At 42.3% G+C, this 20,640-nt stretch overlaps 1 protein-coding gene across 4 annotated transcripts in view; it reads left to right on the forward strand.

The window, feature by feature from the left end:
* The window catches only part of AGAP1 (ArfGAP with GTPase domain, ankyrin repeat and PH domain 1), a 236,199-nt gene that overhangs the window by 107,896 nt on the left and 107,663 nt on the right, over positions 1-20,640 (forward strand). The window lies entirely within an intron of this gene.

Consider the following 20,640-nt stretch of genomic DNA (forward strand, 5'->3'; position numbering starts at 1 on the left):
TTTGCAAGTGTTTGCTCTCGTGTGAGTTACTGTGCTGCAGGCAGCACGAGCGCCGAGTGAAGCAGCTCGTTTTCTTCCCACTCACTTCTTTTCCGGTTTCCTTTGGCTGCTCTGCTGCTTTCCAGGTTCTCACTTCCCAAACCTTAGCTCTGCTCCTTGTCAAAGGAGCCTCCCCATCTCCTGGTTGGTGTCGCTGTTTTGGAGGTTCTTTGCGTCTTGTTTTATGCTGGCAGTGAGGAGGGGGGGAGATGGCTTTGTACCCTCATTGGCACTGATTTCCTTTCTCAGAGCAGTTAGACTTGTTGGGGCTGTCGGGCAGCAGAAGCCTCGCGATGTCTGTGAATCTTTAGGAGACAAATTTTAATCAAACACAGCGATTCCGAAGAGCAGTGGGGCACCAGATAAGCTCCGTGTTTGGCTTTATGTTCGGAGGAGGAGATTGCAGGCACACGAAACAAGCTAGGATTGTGTTTTCTACAGCTTTTGTGCTCTATGTGATGGGTTAGACCGGCTGGATTCTTCTGGGTAATGCTAATTAAACAAAATGGACTGTGAATGCAGCTGAGGTTATGAAATAAGTGCACTGAGCAACATACTTCTCCCTGTACTTAGTTGAAGTGTACGTACTCTTCTAAAATGGCACTGTCTGAAATGAATTTGTGTCAAAATACACTCGTGGGACAGGTCGGGTAAGCGTTGTGTGATCACACTACAACACAATTCAATCACTTAGAATTTCTGTATTGAACATTTCTCCCTCCCACCCCTGCTTTATTGGCGGAATAAAAGAAGATGGAGTAGGGGGAAACAACAAAACTTTTTTATTTTTTTAATTAGGAACATACAATTTCAAGTGGAAATGGAAATGTGTATGCGTGCCAACAGTGTTTGTTGGTTTGAAGTGGCTTTTGGTTGCAAATTGTACTGTTTTGAGCTAGTGTGCATCTTTCACCATCAGAAAAGGCACTGGAGAAGCTTCCTCCCATCCACTCTTCAGATAGCTCTTAGCAGTGGAGGTGGTGAGGACTTGTGTTGCTGATCTGACTGTTACTGGTATGTCCTACAGGTGTGAGACGCTCAGAGATTTCTCTGAGGAAGCAGAAATTCCTGCTAGAAAAGCTGTTCTCTGTTGCATTTAATGCATTGACTGTGAATAAGACAGAGGGATGTGAAAAGGTACGTTGGCACCTAAAAACTTCAGTAATATCTCATGCGAGTGTGCTGCTTTCAATGAGAAACCCCTTCCATCAGGATGCTTCAGTGACAAATGGTCAGTGAATAGAAAGAGAAACCTCCTTTCAAGAAGCTGAATGCAGATTGTAGCCTTCACAGTGTTGCTGTGGAAAAGCTTTCTTATTATATTCTTAAAAGACTTTTTTTGTCCCCGTGTTTTCCACTCTTTCCTCCTAATAGCCCAAAAGCCACATTGCTAGGCCATCCCATGCTGCAATTACGAGTCACCTCCAGTTCAGTTCCGTGTCCCATGACTTCTTGAAGCTGCTCTTGAGCAAGGTGTTTGTCAGCTCCGTGCACATACCCTCATCTTCTTAGGGAGACAGTGACCAGACCCTTTTAATACCACTGTCAGTACTTCGTTTTTCCCTTTGGAGGTGCTTTGGGTCCATGCATGGCAGCAGTACTTCTTAAGGGCAGCTGGCATTGTGCCTTTGGTGTAGGGAGCAAGTCCGAGCTCACACTTGCAGATTGGTGCTTCTCTTCTGTTGATTGAGCTCGTTAGCATATTTAAATAATTATTATTAATAATAATTTTTTTAAAAAGCCATAGGAGGCTTCAGTTGAAATTCAGTTGCAATGAGTTTTGTGCTCTCTGGTACTCAAAAAAAGGGTTTTTCAAGACCAGCTAGTGGAAAAGTCTTATTACTGAGATACTGGAGTAAGTGGGTTCGTTATCTGATAGATACAGCCTGACTGTAGGCTCGTATCTACCCAGGGTGTTCCAGAAATCAGAAACAATATCTTCCAACTTGAAGAAAACTTAATTGGAGATTGGAAATATTCTCTTTTCAAGAAAAAAAAGCAACTCATCCAAGCTCAAGGGGCAGAGCTGATATTAGGCAGTGTGTTTCTGTGTGGTGGGGAGAGCACAGAAGGGTCGTTCAGTGCTTGGTGCCTCTTCCAGTCTGAAGAAGCAGAGTTGTCACAGTCCAACCCTAATGTGGTTCCTCAGTGTGAAAATATCCTCTGCTCGAAACCACGTAGGCTGAAAATGAAGACTTGCTTCTGGCAGCCTGAGTGATTATTCCAAAGTGTGAGTTGGTAGGCTCTCTGTTTCGGCGTGCCACACTTGGTAGCACGTTGGGGTTTTGGTGGGTTTGGTGGTTGGTTTTTTTTCCTTGCAGCATTTTGGGAAGATTACTTTGTTTTCTGCAGTCTTGCAGCAGGGTATATTCAAATAAAAAAATGACAACAAGAGAAATAAAAGCAAGAAGCTCAGCTCAGCGGTGAGTGGGCTTGTCATGTATTAATTTTTCATTGCTGTGGAGAATTGTACATACATAATCACTTGATTGCAGTGGGAGTTAGCGAGCTCCTATGGTGTCATTTGCATAAATCTTGTTAAGTCAATGGCAGTTAATGAAGTACAAATGAGCCTGGAGAAGGTGACATGCAAATCGTGGGTGGCAGATGGGAGGTCTGTTTTTGGGATGGCAGCTGTGTGCTTTTTCTTTTTTTTTTTCCCCTCTTCTCCCCCCTCCCTCCTCAAATAGAGTGTAAATAAATACGCAAGAGCTTGCCTTGACTTTCTGCTTTGAGCTTCTCATATTTGGCATTTGCTCTTATCACAGATGCCCATGTTGTTAGATAGCTGAACTCTATAACCTTGACTGCTCTTTTACCAAAAGCCATCTCACCAAAGCTTGTGTTTTGATAGGTTACTCAAGCCTGTGCTTACAGCAAGCAGCCCTGTGCTTCTGATGCCCCCAGATTCCAGTGTAGTCCCCAGGTGCATCATTTAGGGACAGCAAACATGAAGCCTGGCTCGAAAATAAACGTTCTCATGCTTAATATTACCTGATGGCATAGGGAAGAATTTGCCATCCATGACTTGCAAAGGTGAACTTCAGAACCCACTCACTTCTCTGTTTGCAAATGGCTGTATTAATGGAGAAAGCTGAATATCTTATTCAGTCTTTACTTTTAGGTGATATGTCAGATGACCTTCGCTGCCCACTAGCGTGGCACATTTAAAGACATTAATCTCAGAATGAGATTAAGTATTTTGTCTGTTTTTTACTCTGAAATAAAAATGGCAAATATTTTTAGGGCTGAGATGCCTCTGTCAGCAAATTGGGTGGCACAGAGAAAACTGGAACTCTGTGTTTATATAGAAGGTGGCAGCAAACTTGGGGAAAATAAGACTTTATTTATTCCCTATCGTTGTCATTCCTTTGAAGATGGGATTTTTGCCCAGAGTAATTTTTCTGATCTGTCTGTCTACTGCTCTGTGCCCACTCTGCTCCCTTCCCCTCCCCTTTTCAGTGCTCCCTCAGTCCTGCCTCCTCTCAACTACTATTCATCCCCTTCCTAACCTCGTTTTTCTTTCAGCTTTAGCTCTGGATGGGGCACTTCTGTGTACAGTACAGCGTGCATGGCTTTTGTGCAGAATAACACAGCACTACCCAGTCCTTGATTTTGGCAAGTCTGGTGGAGTCTTTGAAATAGGACTTGAGAAGTGATGGTGTGCCACATCCAGTCAGTCAAACTGATTTGCTTAATCCTTCTCACTCTCCGAAGAGCTCCGCAGTGCTTCAGGCAAGTGTCAGACCTGAGAGCCACCATCGACGTGAACAACAAATGCTTTTTGCAGCAGGTTTTGTAGATGTGAATGTTTACTTTGAGCCGACCAAAAGAGAGTACAAATAAGCAACCATCCTAGCATCTTGTCGTGCTTAATTCATTTGACTTGGCAGGGCGGAAGAAGCTGGTGTAGTGAGAGCAGGGTGCTCCCTGCTCGCAGCAGCTTGCACGTTGACAGGCTTGGGCCAGTGCTGAGCACCACATCGCTCTTCAGTCTGCATGAAGCATCAGGCTCTGTTCTGGAGTAGGGATGGCTAATGCATGTAGTGGCCAAATGCATTTCAGATGAAAGAGGGCTCCTGCTTCTCCAGGATTCACTTGCTTTGAATAACACGTGTCCTCGGTAACCTGACCTAACCTAGCAGCAACGTGCTGCTGCTCAGTTCTCTGCCCCAAAGCTTCCTGGGGCCTTCTGAATAGCTCTTTGCAATCCAGGATTGGTGGCTCTTGGAGGGTGGCTTTCCAAAATTCAGCAGTGACATGACTGACAAGGCACTGGCAAATGGCCGACTTTTATTTATTTCTATCTACAGTGAAGTGTAATTTACCCTGTCACATTTCCTCCTAATCACAGTAATCAGGATCCAGATATGCTTGTACAAACACAAGAGTATGGGTGTTAGCCAAATACTCTTAGTGTTGAAATCTTCTGTGTAATTCCTCTGCAATTGTTTATAATCAGAACGTACACATTTTTGCTGTGTTTTTAATTAGTTGATGACTAGTTATAAAATGTTTTGTACTCACTACGGTTCTGTAAATTGTTAACTGGTAGCTACCAGTATAATTAAATATTTCAGAACACTTGGCTGTGGTTGCATTGAACTGTGAAGAAATAATGTTATATAGCCAATCAAAAAGAGATACTTGTAAACTCATTTAAAGCGTCAGAGTGTGTTAGGACTATCATGGTGATGCTTATTGCAGGAGAAATTAAAGATACAGTTTTGTGCTAAGAGGCAATACAGAAATTAGTTCCTGAATTAGTTGTTAATTGATTTGGTAATTCCCTCGGGTCTGCATGCTCTTTTTTCCTTTTTCATTGTTGCATTCAGTTAACAGTGACTATTCCCAGTGCACTTGAAATATTTTTTCCAATTAGATCAAATGTGCCCTTACGTCAGAGGAGCAGCTCCAGCTTTGCATTCACCTGCTTGGAGCAGCATTTCATTTGATTGTGAAAGCTGCTCTGTTGTGCTGGTGGTGGTTTCCAGTCCTGAGGAAAGCAAGTAGCTAACTATTAGAAATGAAGCAGCACATGGAGGCTCCTGGATTTCTTTTAGAATGAAGATCCTGTGGTTAATTATTAATTTTTTTTTCTGATGTATCTGGTTGCAATGGATTTGTCACCTATGAAGCCCAAGAGCTGCTGTGTTGTTGACATCTTCCTCTCAGTGAATCTGTGCACTTCAGCTCAGTGCACTGCTCTGTTGGAAACCCAGCACAGCCCTGAAAGCTCCAAGCATCAAACCTCACCGGTTCCTACCTGTGTCAGTCCAAGGGAACTTCACTTCCTTGGGCCAATTGCCAAAGGAGGAAGGCAGAGGTAGGAGCCCCAGCACCCCTCAGACTGGGTCAGTTCCTCACTTCCCACAGGGGCACCTGCTTCTTCCTCCTTTCTGGGTTCTGCTGTTTTCCCTTTGTGAGTCCACGCGTTGCAGAAGAAAGCTGGGATTTGGGTCTTTTTCCCACAAGGACTGAATTTCTTCAGTGTTTCTTTTAATTGATGTCCGCCTCGACTTTAAGAGGCCCTAAAATGGAAGTTTTCTGTCTGCCATCCTATAATTTGCTCTTGTTATAGCTCTTACTCCCTACAAAATCGCAGCAGTAGTCTCAGGCATGCAAAGACAAAGCAAGCATCGTACAGTTGCTCCACGTATACAGTAAAAGTCATTATTTTATCAGTTTCCAATTAATGTTTGGTAGGGGTTGAGATGATGTTCAAGAGTTATAGAGGCCTTACAGTAATATTATTTTCCTAAAATTGAATCCTGTAGTGATGTGCATATTGCTTTCATACCTCTAAGGATCTATAAATGAGACATTATTAATACAATTTTCAGAGAAATTATCTTCCTATCAATGTTTTAACTGCCTCTCACCCTAAGAAGCTGCAGCTGAAGTCAGTGGGAGCCTCTCGGATCCTATAAACAGTAACAAGCTGCTGTTTCATGGTAGAGAGGTGCTGGTTTGCTCATAACTCTTCTCAGCTTACCGATCTGTTCTTATGCTGCATTGTGTTTGTAGGGTGAATAACCCAAAAGAATAGTATCCACAGAAAATAATGGAGGTAGATGATGGTATTGTATGGCTTATTTGGATGGTGTACAGACAACCAGTAAATAAAGAAAGGCTCACCTGTCGCTGATGCTTGAGGCTTGCCCAGGACTCCACAGGGAGGGATCTCTAACAAGAGATCCTTCCCCAGTGGTGGTCAGCCTTTAAATGTGGTCTGGGAGAGGTGGAGCCAGACTCCACCCCTTCTGGTCACGCAGGTGCATTGCCTTCACCTGTGCTCCTGCAGCTGACTCAGTGCTCGCCTCAGGTGATCCATCAGTGGTTCAGGCTGTGATTCAACAGTCCCCATACAGCATTATAACCATAAATACTAACTTATTAAAGAATTATATTTAAATGTTTATTACTGTTGCTTATGGCAATGGAAACCATTTCAGAAGTAATATCCCGCCTATATGACCAAACTCCAAAGAGTGAGCAAAAGTAAGGCAACGGTAAGAGTAAGAGAGTCAAACAACTGAAGGAAAAAGCAGGTCTGCAGGCCTGCAAAAAGAAAACCAAGCAGGCTCCCCTGCAGAACTTTGGAGCCTTTAATCCACTTGTTCTTCTCATCCTCTTCTGTGTGCGTTGTATTGCAAAACCTGGGCACGTTGGAAGCAAGAGCAGAACGTGGTGGAGAGGTGTCAGAGTGCTTTGGAGGAGAGGAGGAGGGAATGATCGAAAGCAATATAGGTATAAAAGGGAACATCAATAAAGAAAGCCATAATATGACTTTAAAAAATTTATTAGAATTTTCCAGTGCTGAAATGGCGTAATATATCAAGGTGGCATCTCAATGTGACATGCAGAGATTGGCAGGAATGAGGTCACTGAGGCATCTTTGCTGTTGCCCTTAGGCTAAGAACTGGCCCTTAGCCAGAAGCCTTGACTTGAGCTTGTTGTGTTTGGAGGCTGCTTTAATAGTTTATCCCCATACCGCGTCACAGAAGCGCTTAGAAGAGGTGATCTTTTTTCATTTGAGCCATCTCTGTTTCTCCTTGATGATTTAAAAAAAAAAAAAAGAAAAGAAAGCAACCCACCAACACTATGGAATGACCTAGTGGCTTATTGAGCGCATCATTTTATAAATGATGGGTGTAAATAATTGACCTCATGTTATTTTTAGTGTATGAGATCTGCTGGTGCCTTCGTGCCAGGGATTGGGCGGTAACACAGGTAAAGAAAATCACTGTAAATCCTCCAGGGCCGAGGTTTGCTTTCAAAGCTGCACTCGTGGTGTGTTGGCTCTTCCTTCGTGGAAGCTCATTGGAGGTATTGATGCCAAACAGACGTTCCTTTGGCACAAACATCTTCGTTTCGAGTTGCTGCTCTCTACTGGAGGTGAGTCTGTGTTGCTAACTTTGGTGGCTGCAGCTCTTCCTCTGAGGGCACGAGTGAGGAATTAGGAGGAAGAAGTGACATAAGATTAAGTAGAACGCTTATGACAGTTACCAAATGAGACTGCCTAACAGACTTTGGTTGACACGATGATTATTAATATGTTGTAAAGATGTTTTGGGGATTCCGCCATATTTGTATGGTTGCCAGCAAAATGTTGACAGTTGCATTGTGGTTAATAAATTCATTTAGATTTATAAGCATTGTTTACAGAACCTGTTCGCCTGCTGAAACTCTAACAGCATCTGTTCCTTCTTACTAATTAACTGCTAATTACGAATGAGCTTTGTGTGTTTGTCAGTATAACTGGCTCATGCATTTTGTAAGGAACATTAACAAATTGATTTACATAGTGGTAAAGCAATCAAAAGAGTAAACTGAACAGCACGCATTTAAAGCCCTTTAGCCTAATTTTTTGCATGAGGCAAACCTTGGGCATCCAAAATAATTCTGTCATCTTTTTGCTACCTTAACATTTGGGGGTTAGCTGTATGTAGGTGTGAATCGGGGCCGTTGGCCCAGCATCCCTTGTTGTGTTTTCATGTGAAAAATAAAAGCATTGGTGCTACATAGCGCTCCACATTTGTGGGCCCGTGTTTATGCAGAACATAAGTAGCGATGGCAAACAGTAATGGAGTGAAGAAGGAATGTTGCTGGTGGTGGGGGGCTATAGGGTCTGTGGGATGTAGCTACTCGGTACAGCTTGCTTGTGATCAGTCTTAGACACAGCAGCTATGGTGGTCAGTGTGGTTTTTTTCTGCTACCATTCTCTCTAATCCTACTTCCATTCTTCAGGAACCTTCTGACTCCAGTAATTAGCAGTGTGTCTCAGCAGATGGACCAGATGTTGGCACTTAAATTTTTTGAATTTAAATGGAAAATTCCAGCATTGCAGCTCTTTTAAAATAGAACTGACCAAAATCACTGATTTTTTTTTTTAATTATTATTATTTTGCTCGAGTCAGGATAAGGAGAAAAATCAAGTAACTGCACCTTATGTTTATCAGAAAGAATCCTTTGCTGTATGATAGATCTGAGATGATCGGGTGACACAGGGGTATTTATCTCACCATTGTCCCAGAGGTTGAGATGAAGACTGCAGTGACACCAGCACACAGCTGCAGGACTGAATTTTCCCAAGTGGCTTAATGTGTGAGAAATAGAGTGGCTTATATAGAATAAAACTTGCCAGGAAAGCTTGATTGCTTTTTTGATAGAAATTCAGAACAAGTGGATGAAGCAAACGTTAACAGATGCAACATGTTTGGATTTTAGCAGAGCGTTTTGAAAATGCCTTGCTAACTCTTAATTGAAAATGTATTTGAATTCATTTGGCTAAAAACTGTGATGTGGGTTGAGAACAGTCTGCAGGATCGTAAACAAGACTGAGCTGGAGCACAGTTGGGCTGGCTGGAAGCAAGGCAGGGCTTGGTTCAGCACCAGGCCTGCTTCCATTCAGCAGTACCATCAGCAATAGGGCTGTGAGTAGGAGCACACAAATAGCAACCACTGTTGTGGTCTGTATTATAAAGAGCAGAGAGAGGCACGTTGTGAAGGTTACAAGGACAAGAGATGGTGACAAAACGGAACAAGGTTTGATGCAAACAGATGCAGATCTGTTAACAGAAGCGTAATAATCTTATTCTGTCCAAACTGGTTGCACGTCAGACTTTTCTTCTTGTTTCATCATTACTAGTGGTACGTGCCACTGCTGTCTGCCTGCTTGAGAAAAGTCTATTTCAATCCTCCTTTAAAGTCACGGTGAAATCAAAGACAATACGGTAGAGTAATGTAGGCAGGATGATGGGAGATGAACCAAAGATGCTGATTCGTATTGAAACCCAGCTGCCCTCATTTCTGTGACTTCAACTTAATTTTGGAGTGTATTCTGTGTGCAGATGCTTCTCTAACATCCCTCAGTGGCATAACACTGCTGGTGTGCCTGGAATGGGCACTTGCCACTGCAGCTATGAAGTCAGTAGCTTTTTCTTCCAAACATGAGCGCTCAGGTTTTCAATCTTGTCCTCTAAACCAGACCCAGAAGTGAGCAGTGCTTGGAAGATCGGTGTGGTTCCACGTTTGGGAAGTGTTTGCTAGAAATGATGGATGTGCTTTGAAAGTAAAACAACACTGTGTCACAGGAGAAAAGAGACGTGACTCAGAGCACTGGAAATGGCCATTTAAGAAACGTGCTGTGAGATGCATGCAACTTTTGTTATATGAAACTCAGCGATGAGGCAGAGTGCTCGAGGCAGTGCTGGAGAGGGAATCCCATCTCTGTGGCTCAGCTTTCACATTGGTCTGACTGCAGCTTCTTTCACACTGCCTTTTGCAGCAGTAATCGGCCTGTGCTAGCCCTAGTGATGTGGATTCTTGTATCGCATAACTGCTAATAAGATTAGAGGGGAAATTACTTCTAGTTTAGCTGAGCTATGACAGAGAAGTTGTAATTATGTGTAGGAATATAGAGCGTTTGCCAGGAAAAGAACTGCTGCTGATCTACTGTTAGACATAAGCATGCAGCTATGGGATGATTACAACAAGATTATTTCAGGCTTAATTCTAAGCAAAAGCTACTGGACTTTGGGAGCTGTCAGCCTCTAAAATTTTCTTTATAAGGAAACAGGAAAAAACTGTAATGATGTGGACTTTCATGGAGGAAAAAAAAAAAGGGAGTGGGGAGAGCTGTTGAAACATGTAAACAGGTTCTGTAAGCACGAGCACAGAGTTCATTTCTTTCCCCTTCGTAGTGAATATGATTCTTTGTCACAAAAGAAAAATACCAAGATGTACCATTTGCAGAATGGTTTATAGTACAGTATATCACCCTATTATGAATGACAGTGTTTAAATGGTTGGGTAGAGAGCTGGAGGACCGCAAATCAAGTCACTAGGTTAACGTCTAATGCTCTCTTCTCTCGTGTGAATATTTCAGGAGGGAAAAATTAAGAAATCCTTGAGTGCAGGAGGTATTGGAAGGAAAAATCAATTAAAATAGCAATGCAAGTAGTTGAATTGTTTAGGAATTCTGAAGGCGAGCTACAGGACGGAAGAGAGCGGGGAATGTTTAAAGAAGCAGGTATCATCGCTTACAGAATCAATTTTAGAAGATGCTCAGAAGAAAAAAAACACCTATGGGCAAAGTGATGCTCTGCAAATTGTTGGTTAAAAGGAGAGAAGTGAGCTCTGAGCATGCTGGGTGAGGAAGAGAAAGAGTTCTTGGGATGCAGATTGAGTCAGCGTAGAAATACGTGGTTGGTGTGCCTCCCCCCTCAGCTCTTGTTGTGAAAGATGAAAATGAAAATAACTACAGAGTATGTTGTGTGTGTTAGGTCACCTGAAAGACGTAGTTTGTTCGGATTTCCAGCGCTGTGTCTGGCAGCTGAGCTGCACAAACCCTTCCTGATGCTGTAAGAGGGCTGTGCATCCAAGTGTTACTGTTGGCACTCAACATTGTGAAGTCTGACCTGTTGGTTTTGCTTAGGTTAATGGCATGGCAAGGAACTTGAGAGTACTTTCTGAATTGACCTTTTGTATGCTAAGTGTCACTCTCTGTGAGCGTAGATGAGAACCAATACGTGTGTGATCTTGCAGCCTGGTGATTTCTTAAGTAATTCGTGGTACAGATTAAGTCGCAGTTAATTCAGATTCAGGGATGCTTCTTATTGTCAATGTGATGTGGTGAAGAAATAGGTTTATTGAATCTTTATGGAGCACAAGGGTGGCAAACGCTCTGCTTCTGTAGAAGGGGAAGCACCAGACAAAAGCAGCAAGCTTTAAAGGTAAGAGAAGGATAGGAGAGCATGCCAATATGGTGGATAACAAAAATAGAGAAGCAGAACTCTCACGGAGGACTGTGCTGCTGGGAGAGTTCAGGTGAAAATGAAAGGGAAACAAAATCTATAGTAAACAGGTAAGAGGAAGAAGGAGAAATATTGAATGAAGACTACTGAGCAAAGATAGGAAGGGAAAACAAAAAAAACAGGTGACGTTCAATAACGTCTACAAATCTTAAGTGTCTTTCAGAAAGCAGCCCGCCAGTCCCTGGAGGTGCCTGGTTCCTAAGGTGCCTGAGCATGAAGCACGGTGATTGATTGCCAACTTGAAGCAATGCATCGGTGCCCCTGGTGCTCTGCTATTTCGGCACATTGTCAATGCCTCTGAGCTGTTTCCAATTGAACAGTCTTAAGAGCTTTCAGTCTATAGATTTCGGTAACAAATGCGTTGGAGTTGATGCATGCAAGCTGTCAAGAGTACGAGTTTTCCCACTGTTGAAATCTGAAGGCAAAATATCAGCATCTGTCCAGAATAGTTCTGATGCTGTGAAAATAATTACCTGTAGGATGGAGGTTTCCTTTTCTGGAGGAAGAGAGAAGTGTCAGCAGCTCTGTCTGGAGCTTTGCATGCTGGACTGCCTTCCAGAGCAGAATCAGCACACAGAAATACTGACCTGCAGGGTCAAGAGGTTTGGTGAGTTTGGTTATATCAGGCAAAGGCTTCAGGAGACACTAGCTCCTTCCCTGTGTAATACAGATGTGTTTGGAGAAGGTCTGAGAGGGAAAACTCATTTCTGGATCACGGCAGATAGGGGTTCCCTTAAGTCAGGGACTGGAAAATCATATTTGTTTTATTTTTTTTTGCAGTATTCTTTTGTAGGTCATTTCTGTGCTTCTAGAATGCTGCTGATATCCTGGTCCCAGAGAGCTCTGCTATGGGGTGGGTAGACGTGGCACAAGTTTACTCCTGTGTATCACACTGATGCTCTCCTTGTTTGTAGCTCTTTATTTGAAGTAGCAACAGTACGATGCAGAAACTCAAGTGGTTTTTCTGACAGTAGGACATGAATCAGTAGGTGCGTGTGTTCTCCATAGAATTCTCCTAAGCACATGCTGTATTCACACTTCTGTTTGCACTCAGAGGAGGCATAGGCCCCTGCAGGGCTCTGTGCAGAGAAAATGTGCGTGTCACGTTGAGAAGTTTGGAAGGACAGATGTATGTAAGTAGTTACACTTGGTTTTGGTTTGCTCTAATTATCCATCCGTTCTGTACAAGTGCTTTCCAACACCTCATTAATAGGGATTTTTGTCTGGTACTGTCTGTGAAGAGTTGTCACCATTAAGCTAGTTATAATAGTGACAAATTAATGCACATCTGCACTTTTCCCCATGGTGTGCAAAGAATAATATATTACACCAACTGCTTGGAGAAACCACGGTTTAAATATTTCAGTGATGTGATATCTAACACTGATCTGACAGATTTCTAATAACTTATTGGTAGCATTCACTTCATGATGTTGCTGCACTACAGTAAATGTAGTTTTTTTTCCCTGGTTATTTGGTTTTGAGGATCCCCGAAGCGGTCTTCCCTTCATCTGAAAGGTATCCTGGAGATGGTTTGCCAGGGCTCTAAGTAGAAATGACTTTGTTCTCTGCTATGTTAAATTGGCTGGTTAATTCTGGTGTTATTTACCCTGTAATTCATTAGTTTTACTCTACCATTGGCAGCTGACAGGCTGTAATTTCATGCCTTGCAATAAAAGATGTCTCATAATCTGCTTCATTTAGCAGCAAGAGAATTTAATGAAATTAACTGCAGCCCTAATTATGCTAGTGAATACTAAAGACTGCTATCAAGTTTCCTCAGAAAAGGACAAGGTCCACCTCGTGAAGGATTTAGAATATAATTTCCTGGGAAAAGTTGCAAATGTCTCCTTCTATTGGCCAACAAGGGCCAATTACAAGTGCTGATACGACTTTAATGAACTAGTTTATTCTGAGTACGTCTCAAGGAATTTTCTTTATTATTGTTTTCTAAATATTTGAGCACATTTTGAGAGGGTTTTCTGCTTTGCAGTAACTCATCGAGAACATTTGTTTTGCTTGGATTTCAAGGAATTCACCCACTGTATTGTGGAGCCTTAATTGCTGAGTGCTTGCCTTTTCCAGCCAACAAAGGTAGCCCAAATACTTCGTACATCTTACAGTTATCTTGGGAGTTGTACATCCCAGACAGTAACGGATACTATTTCTGCTGTGCCGTGAGTCATTGGAAATTCATAGCTGAATTACACAAAAGCAGGAATTGAAAAAGAATATCAAAATTCACGAGGAAGGCTGACAGAGGGTGCAAAAGGAGAATTGACATTGAGGAGCATTCCTAGGGTGATGGAAGGAAGGAGATTGTTCTTCACAATTCTGTGAAGCACTTCTTCATTAGATGAAGACGTAAAATAGGCACAGCGTGTTTGTTGTGTCTATTTGTAGCTTCATATTTTAAATGCCTTAATTTATCTGTGGCCTGGTTTTCTTGATTTCCGTTTCGAAGTATTGGCTGATGCATTTGCCAAATGCGTGCTAACTGCTTTCTAAGCACTGCCACACTTAAACAACATGATGTGAAATGTAACCACCATTTTATGGCTTAAATGATGTTAAGTGTAGTTAATTGGAAAAACTTTTAACTGCAGAGAATTTCCCTATGAATAGCCTTCATAATAACCATCTCACTATAAAACGCAAAATGCTTTGCTCACAAGGACAACTGTACTATAAAGGTGAAGTGTATTGATCAAATTACCTGAGATAATAAACTTCGGATGAATAACTTCTATATTGATGAATGGGAGAAGTCTTCCTTTTTGTCCAGTGTCGTTGGAGCGATGGGAAGGCTGTTGAGAGAACAGTGTTATGCTGTATGTGGTTGTTTCAATCATAGTTTATATTTTTAAGTAGCTGTGTGAAATTGTTGGTGGAAAATTGCTTTGGAGTTTTTACTGTTTCTGTTCCTGTTTCTTTTTCTCTGTTCTTTCATTTGCTCTGAGTACGATTTTCTTCCTTTGGATAAAAAGTTATAGGAGCTATATAAAAGGGAGTGTTTGCAGGGGAAAGACTTCAATTGCTTTGCGTTTCCAACAACGCATAAAGCTGAATAAAGAAACAATGGTGACCTTCAAATGCATTTGTGAAAAGTAAGATCAGAAAACAACTGCACTCAAGTGCTGTCAAAACAAGGAAGGGTTTGGGGCCGACAGGAGAGGAAGAAACACTGTATAACCAGGCCCAGAAGCAAATGGGATGTTCTGGTTGATGTGAAGAGCTGTTCAGGGCGTGATGTTCCTTTACTTTCTGATGAGTGGGGATTTCATGAATTTATATCCATCTCACTCTTCTCTCTCAAAGTTGTATCTGCCACTCATAACACCTTGAGTTTCAGATTTGACTGGAGGCATCGACTACCTTGGCTCCTTCAGGTACATGACTTGCAATTAGCCTATTCCAGCCCTTCCTTTTTCTGTTTTTTAACCTTTCAAAATACAAAACCAAAATCTTGTAATTTAATTCAATCTGCAGTAATGTTTATGGGTGAAAAAGTTAAGTGAGTGCTGCGTTGATTGAACATTTTGGAATACCCTCCGAATCCTCACATAGAATGAAGGCAATACCAAGTATTTTAATATTTCTTCCAGTGTCTGCAAAATAGGAAGAAAAAGGAATGACCTGAGACTGTACACTGGGATGAACCAAAATGTAGTTCCATAAATGTACTGCGCAGTAATTTGAAGTAGCACCATGTTTGAAACAGACATAAAGCAGGATTCCTTTGTTCTGTGTTTTGGAAGGAATGATTCTTAGGAAGAGCTCTGAGACAATGTGGAGTAACGAAGGGATGTGATCACCTTGTTTCATGTACGCACGTACAAGTATGTGTGTGTTTCACAAGCATGTAGATATGTGTGTGTATGAAATCCCCATATAAAAAAACACACGTAATAAACATTCTGTAGAGATGGGAAAGCTAGAGCAGAGGGCAGCCGGAGCGAAGCAGAGATTTGAGAATCTCAGTTTATTCCAAAAGGTGAGAAAGACAAGCCTGCTGCAGTCTTTGGAAGGAGATTAAGAGGCACTTTCTTTTATTGGCAAGGCTTGATTCTGCCAGATGTTTGAGCTTGTGTCAAGTGCAACCTGAGGGGGCAAGAACTTCAGCTGGAGGAAAGGCCGCGCACCGCAGGAATGGAGACAGAATCTGAATAGCGATAAAACCAGAGGAGTTCTTAATGCGTTCCATGCAAAATTCAGTTTGGGATATTAGCAGCCCTTAGCTTGGCGAAGAGCTTTTTGAGTTTGTTCCTTAAACACGATTCATTTTTGCTGGCTGCCTGCGAGCTTTTGGAGAGTAATGTTTAGCTGATAGCTGTGAGCTACGCTGCCCAACTTTCAGCACCCAAAATTAAAAGCTCAATTTAAAATGTGAAATAGATCAGAAGCCCACGGAGGCAGAAACTTGGCTGTGAAAGGGGGCTTTGATGTCCATAATGTCTATTGTTTAATGTCTGGTTTTTGCTTTTAAATGCCAATGCACAGCATGGAGGCCAGGCCCTCCCATTGTGCAACAGAGGGTGCTTTGGGTGGTAGAGGGGAAAAAAAAAAAAGAGAAATGTTCCATCCTGTGAGGACGAGGTTGACAAGTGTGAAGGCTTTTGGAGGTCTTTTTAAAGGAATTGTGTGCTAAAGTGTGTAAATTCACAGTAAGCATGCCGTGTGTGTGTATATGTGTGCAAGAGAAAGTTAGCAGTCAGTCAGGTTTTTATCTCTTAATGAATAGAGACTGCTGAAGTAAGGGTTAGGTAATTGAGTTTATAATTAATTAGCCATAACCCTCATCAGATAAAGCAGTTGTCGAGATTTTTTTTTTCTTTTTTTCTTTTTTTTTTTTATCTCCTTTCTCTCCCCAGGGCCTGCCCTTCTTTGTCCTTGCGCTGACAGCCAGCACTTATCTTGGGCCCAGGCCAGGCCTGCTCCCGCCGTGCCCTCCCCCTGCTGCCGCGCGGTGGTCAGCCGCGGCCCGCATTGTGCTGCACGGCTCCCAATCAGCCAGCTGTCGGACTCGGGATGATGAATTAGCAGTAGGAGTGGACGTGGAGGTGAGCTCCAGATTGGGCTCCTGATAGCTCGCAGAGCCGCTTCTGTTGGGCAGTCACTCCGCGCGCCCCTGACGTGCTGCTGACACGTCGCAACAAAAAAGCTTCAGAAGGGAGATTCAGTGCGAAACGGAGCCTTCCTCCTGAAAGTTCGGGTGCCACAAAGAGCCCTTAATTTCCTCTGTGGTGCGATTCACTGCGACAATACGGAGGAAATAAATTAGATTCTGCGGCGATTCTTTCGGTGGCCTTATCTCCTGTGCGTTGTGGGTTGACCTGCCCTGCCTGCAGTAGAGGCACACGCTGCAGATACGTATCTTGAGAGCATCAAGATGGTGATGGGTGTCGTGCCTCTCCGCTCGTTGAGCTAGATTAAGGGCCTTCGGACACTGAATTTCACCTCAAAGCGCTCTCCTTTTATGGGTGCATTGGAGAAAAGGAGCTTTCTTGCTGTGTTTACAGTAGCCGGTGGCATTCGGCTGGGTTTTTATTTTTAGACAGGTTTACCTGCTGGAGGAGAAAAATTTTCAGGAGCAAGTCTGTGGGTTTCCTCTTCATCTGTGGAGTTTTTGAATTAGAGATGAAGACGCTCTGTCTTATATTGATTTTGGGCTTCAAATGAGCACTGTTTCTTCTTGGTCTGAGTGAGAGCTCTGGAAAATGTAGCTACATCTCTTGATGTACAGTAAGGTTGAATCTTTTAGAAACCCTGTAAAGCATTCTTCACCTGTGGTCACCCTAATTTTCAAGTAGACTGGCACAGCTTTCCTTTTCTTCTCATTTAGGTGGCAGTATTTGTTTTCAGTTTGACTTCAATTCTTTGTGGACTCGAGAACCAGAGGGTTCCCTGGACGTGCGTGCGTACCCCTCCAGGATCTCTGTGAAAGTTAATTTAGCAATATATTAGTTAACCTCCATTTAAGATGGCAGTTTTAAGTACATGAGAGAGATTAGTGATGTCAGAACAAACCCGTTCCATCTTGGCATAATAGCAGAGCACTTGTCCTTGTGTGCCTTACAGCGCTGCAGTGCCGTAATGCGTGCAGGTTGTGAAGCTCCTCAGTTACACAAAATGTGTCTTTAATCCAAGCAAGTGAAGGCAAAAATTCACATACCCCACAACTGACCGATTCAGTGGAGGAATAAGGGAAACAATAACCTGAGTGATGCTTTCAGAAATGACTTATGATGGGAAATATGGGCAGAATAAGGCAATGATTTGGGTTGGATGGGACCTTTGAATATCTAGTCCAAGACCTCTGCCATGATCTCTCACTAGATCAGGTTGCTCAAAGCTCCATGCAGTATTTCCTTCTCTACTAGCCCTTCATGATACAATCAGAGAAGACCGTGTGTGTAGTAGATCCAGCTCACTTCGAGGCTTCTTAGTTGGAAAACAGCATTCTTTGTTCCTCAGAAGGTGCTTAATGCCACCCCTACCTGAATTCATCTCGTCCTGGTGATGTGGCCCTTAACTGAGGCACTTACTGCAAAATTAAGCTGTGCTTAGAGACAGTCTGGTCTCGTAAACATCCTTATGCCTATTGTGCATCTACCTCTCATTTGTTCACAGGAGTACTGTGGTGATACACTCCAGTTAAGCTTCAAATCGTTGCGATGCTTGAAAAGCAAAACTGCAAAGAAAGCAGAGAAAATGAGGCCTAGAGATGGATGGAGTAACTAGCATCCTCCCAAAATAATGCACCAACGCTGATCCTGGTAACAGCAAATAGGAGCGAAAGCAGTCCTGTTGTGCTAGAGGGCTGTGCTGCCTTGCTGGTAGCAGTCAGGTCCCTGCTATCCTGGAGTGCTGTTTTCCAAAACTCTTGAATATGAAGTAGGATTCTGACGTGGTTTTGTTTCTCTTTTTAAGCCCACAAATTATGTGTCACCGGGTATTCTCCCGCACCGCTCGAGAAATAGCGATGGAAGGTTTTCAGACGTTGAAAGGTTTTCAAAACTTCTTTCAAACAGCAAGCTTGAGATAATAAGGCAAAAGTTGGGATGACTGGACCTGAGGTTTGCCACTTTGCAGCTACGGATTGTTCTGAGTGCCTTTGAGGCTTTCAGACTCCCAACGAGGAGGCTTATGGGAGTCAGTTGTTAAGACTTTGCGCTAGGTGGGCCAGATAAAGTTGGAAGGATAACTTAAATTGACGTTCTTGCAAATAGGTTCTGTTGGTGGAAAACAAAGGGAGCATTTTCTCCCAGGAAGGTACCTTGGAGAGGAAGCTGTGGTTTCCTGGGGGACTCTGGTGCTTTCTTCCCCACTGGAGATCTCACAGCATGCATGGAGGGGACTGGAGGATGCCTCATCCTTAATGAGTTTTCTAAGCTGATTTGATCATTCCTTTTTGTCACTGTTGTAGAACTAGCATTGAAATGCAGAGAAAAAGCCCATCTGACATACCGGAGCACGGGGCGTTAGAGTTGGTAGTACCAACTATCAGCAGCAGCCATAATTGACAAATAATACCCCTCATAAATACTGCCAGGCTTTTCAATTAGTTTTCATCTAAAATTCGGGATGCAAAATGATGGCCTGTCAACTGACAATGGATGACAAAAATTAATAAATTGTCTTCTAAATAGTATGGACACTTAAGAAAAATTGGGCAGCCAATTTAGCACAGCATGAACCAGGGGGAACCTTTTGTACTGTTGCCGTGCCACTAATGTTGTCTGGGTCTTTATTAATGGTGCTTGGCTGCTGCTGACAGTTTTGTTGCTACTGGCAACTTTCTTCATTAAAATTAAAGCCAGCGTCAAATCCCATTAGCCGCACTCTGTGTACCTTGCATTTTTATTTATACAATCTTTTTCTTTACAAACACATCCTCTGTCTATAGGAAGTTGGAAAAGGTGGTTAAAAATCAGTCTTGTCGGTGGCTGATCACTTACCCAAATAACAGATGATGTTTTCTGAGGTTCCCAACGTGTTATACCCAGCCTACAGTCCAGAAACAGTGCACAGAAGTCCATAAATGCTCTTTATAAATCACCTTCTGTTAGCATGATCTTCTTCTGCATCACCTACCAGCTAGCTGGTTTTCAGATACTCTTCATAAAATGGTAATAATCTCTGAAGGAGCGCAGTTCAGTTGCATGATCTCCTAGATCTCAGTTGCCTGTTAAACTAAAGTATTAACGATGGTGCATCCATGCTTAAAGTTGAGTCATCAACATGTATTTAAAGACTTATATATATATATATATATATATATATATATATATATATATATATATATATATAATATAACAGTGAATATTACTGGTCTTCTGCTGCATGGGAACACCTGGTGAAATGGAAAATGAGGCCTGGGTTGATGGACAGGCAACAACCACGTGAAGGCCTGAAGTATGCTGTCACATACTTCTCAGTATGCAGAGAGGAAGGACGAGGTCTTCCGTTGTCATCTCATTTTCACTGTTCTGACAGCACTAATGTCCTCTGTTCAGTGCAGAAAGAAGCAGGTGACATGCTTCCCCTTGTATTCAGGGTTTGAAGTGACAGCACCATACTAGTGCTGGTAACCCAAGCCAATGGGCAAGGGAGAGCTGATGAGCTCCTTCAGAAAGCTTATGGAGGGCCTCTGGGTGCCCTGTTTTCCTATCAATATAAATTCAGCAAATGCTGTGTGCAAAAGACCATTTAAGTATTGATTTAAATGGTTATGTTTGAGAGTGATCTCACATGGTAAATGAAAATGAAAAACAATTAATGGTTTAAATTGTGTTTTAAAGTGATGCACGTATAGCAGTCTTGGACTAAAGTATGTGCTGCGTGGCTGAAATCTGAATTTCACTTCAGCTGAAATTAAATGACCCTATCATTTGCAAGAATGGATGCGCCCTAGAAAGAAAATAAAGTAGCAACACTGAATTAGCATTGATCTAATAAATCCAAGTTGTGCCTTAGTTTATTCGCTGAATCTTCTTGGTTTGAAGAAAAAGAGCGTCAGTAGTTAATTGTTGACTGAAGCTTAATATCTGTTAAAGTAAATGAGGCATGAAATATACTACATAGGAAGTATTGTATCTGGAGTGATTTTAACATTAAAACAATATTAAAATTTTTAACTTTGACACAATACACAGAATTCTTTATTTTGAAATTACATTGATTAATGTTAAGCTTGGTTCCTGTGGGAAAGGAGAAGTGTATCTTGTATATAAGACCAAGCAATGAAATAGCTCTTTTTTTTTCCCTTAGAATTACTGGTTTG

This window comes from Cyrtonyx montezumae, unplaced genomic scaffold (assembly GCF_038088225.1).
Source record: "Cyrtonyx montezumae isolate F1298 unplaced genomic scaffold, pur_monq_1.0 scaffold_7, whole genome shotgun sequence".
Taxonomy (NCBI): domain Eukaryota; kingdom Metazoa; phylum Chordata; class Aves; order Galliformes; family Odontophoridae; genus Cyrtonyx; species Cyrtonyx montezumae.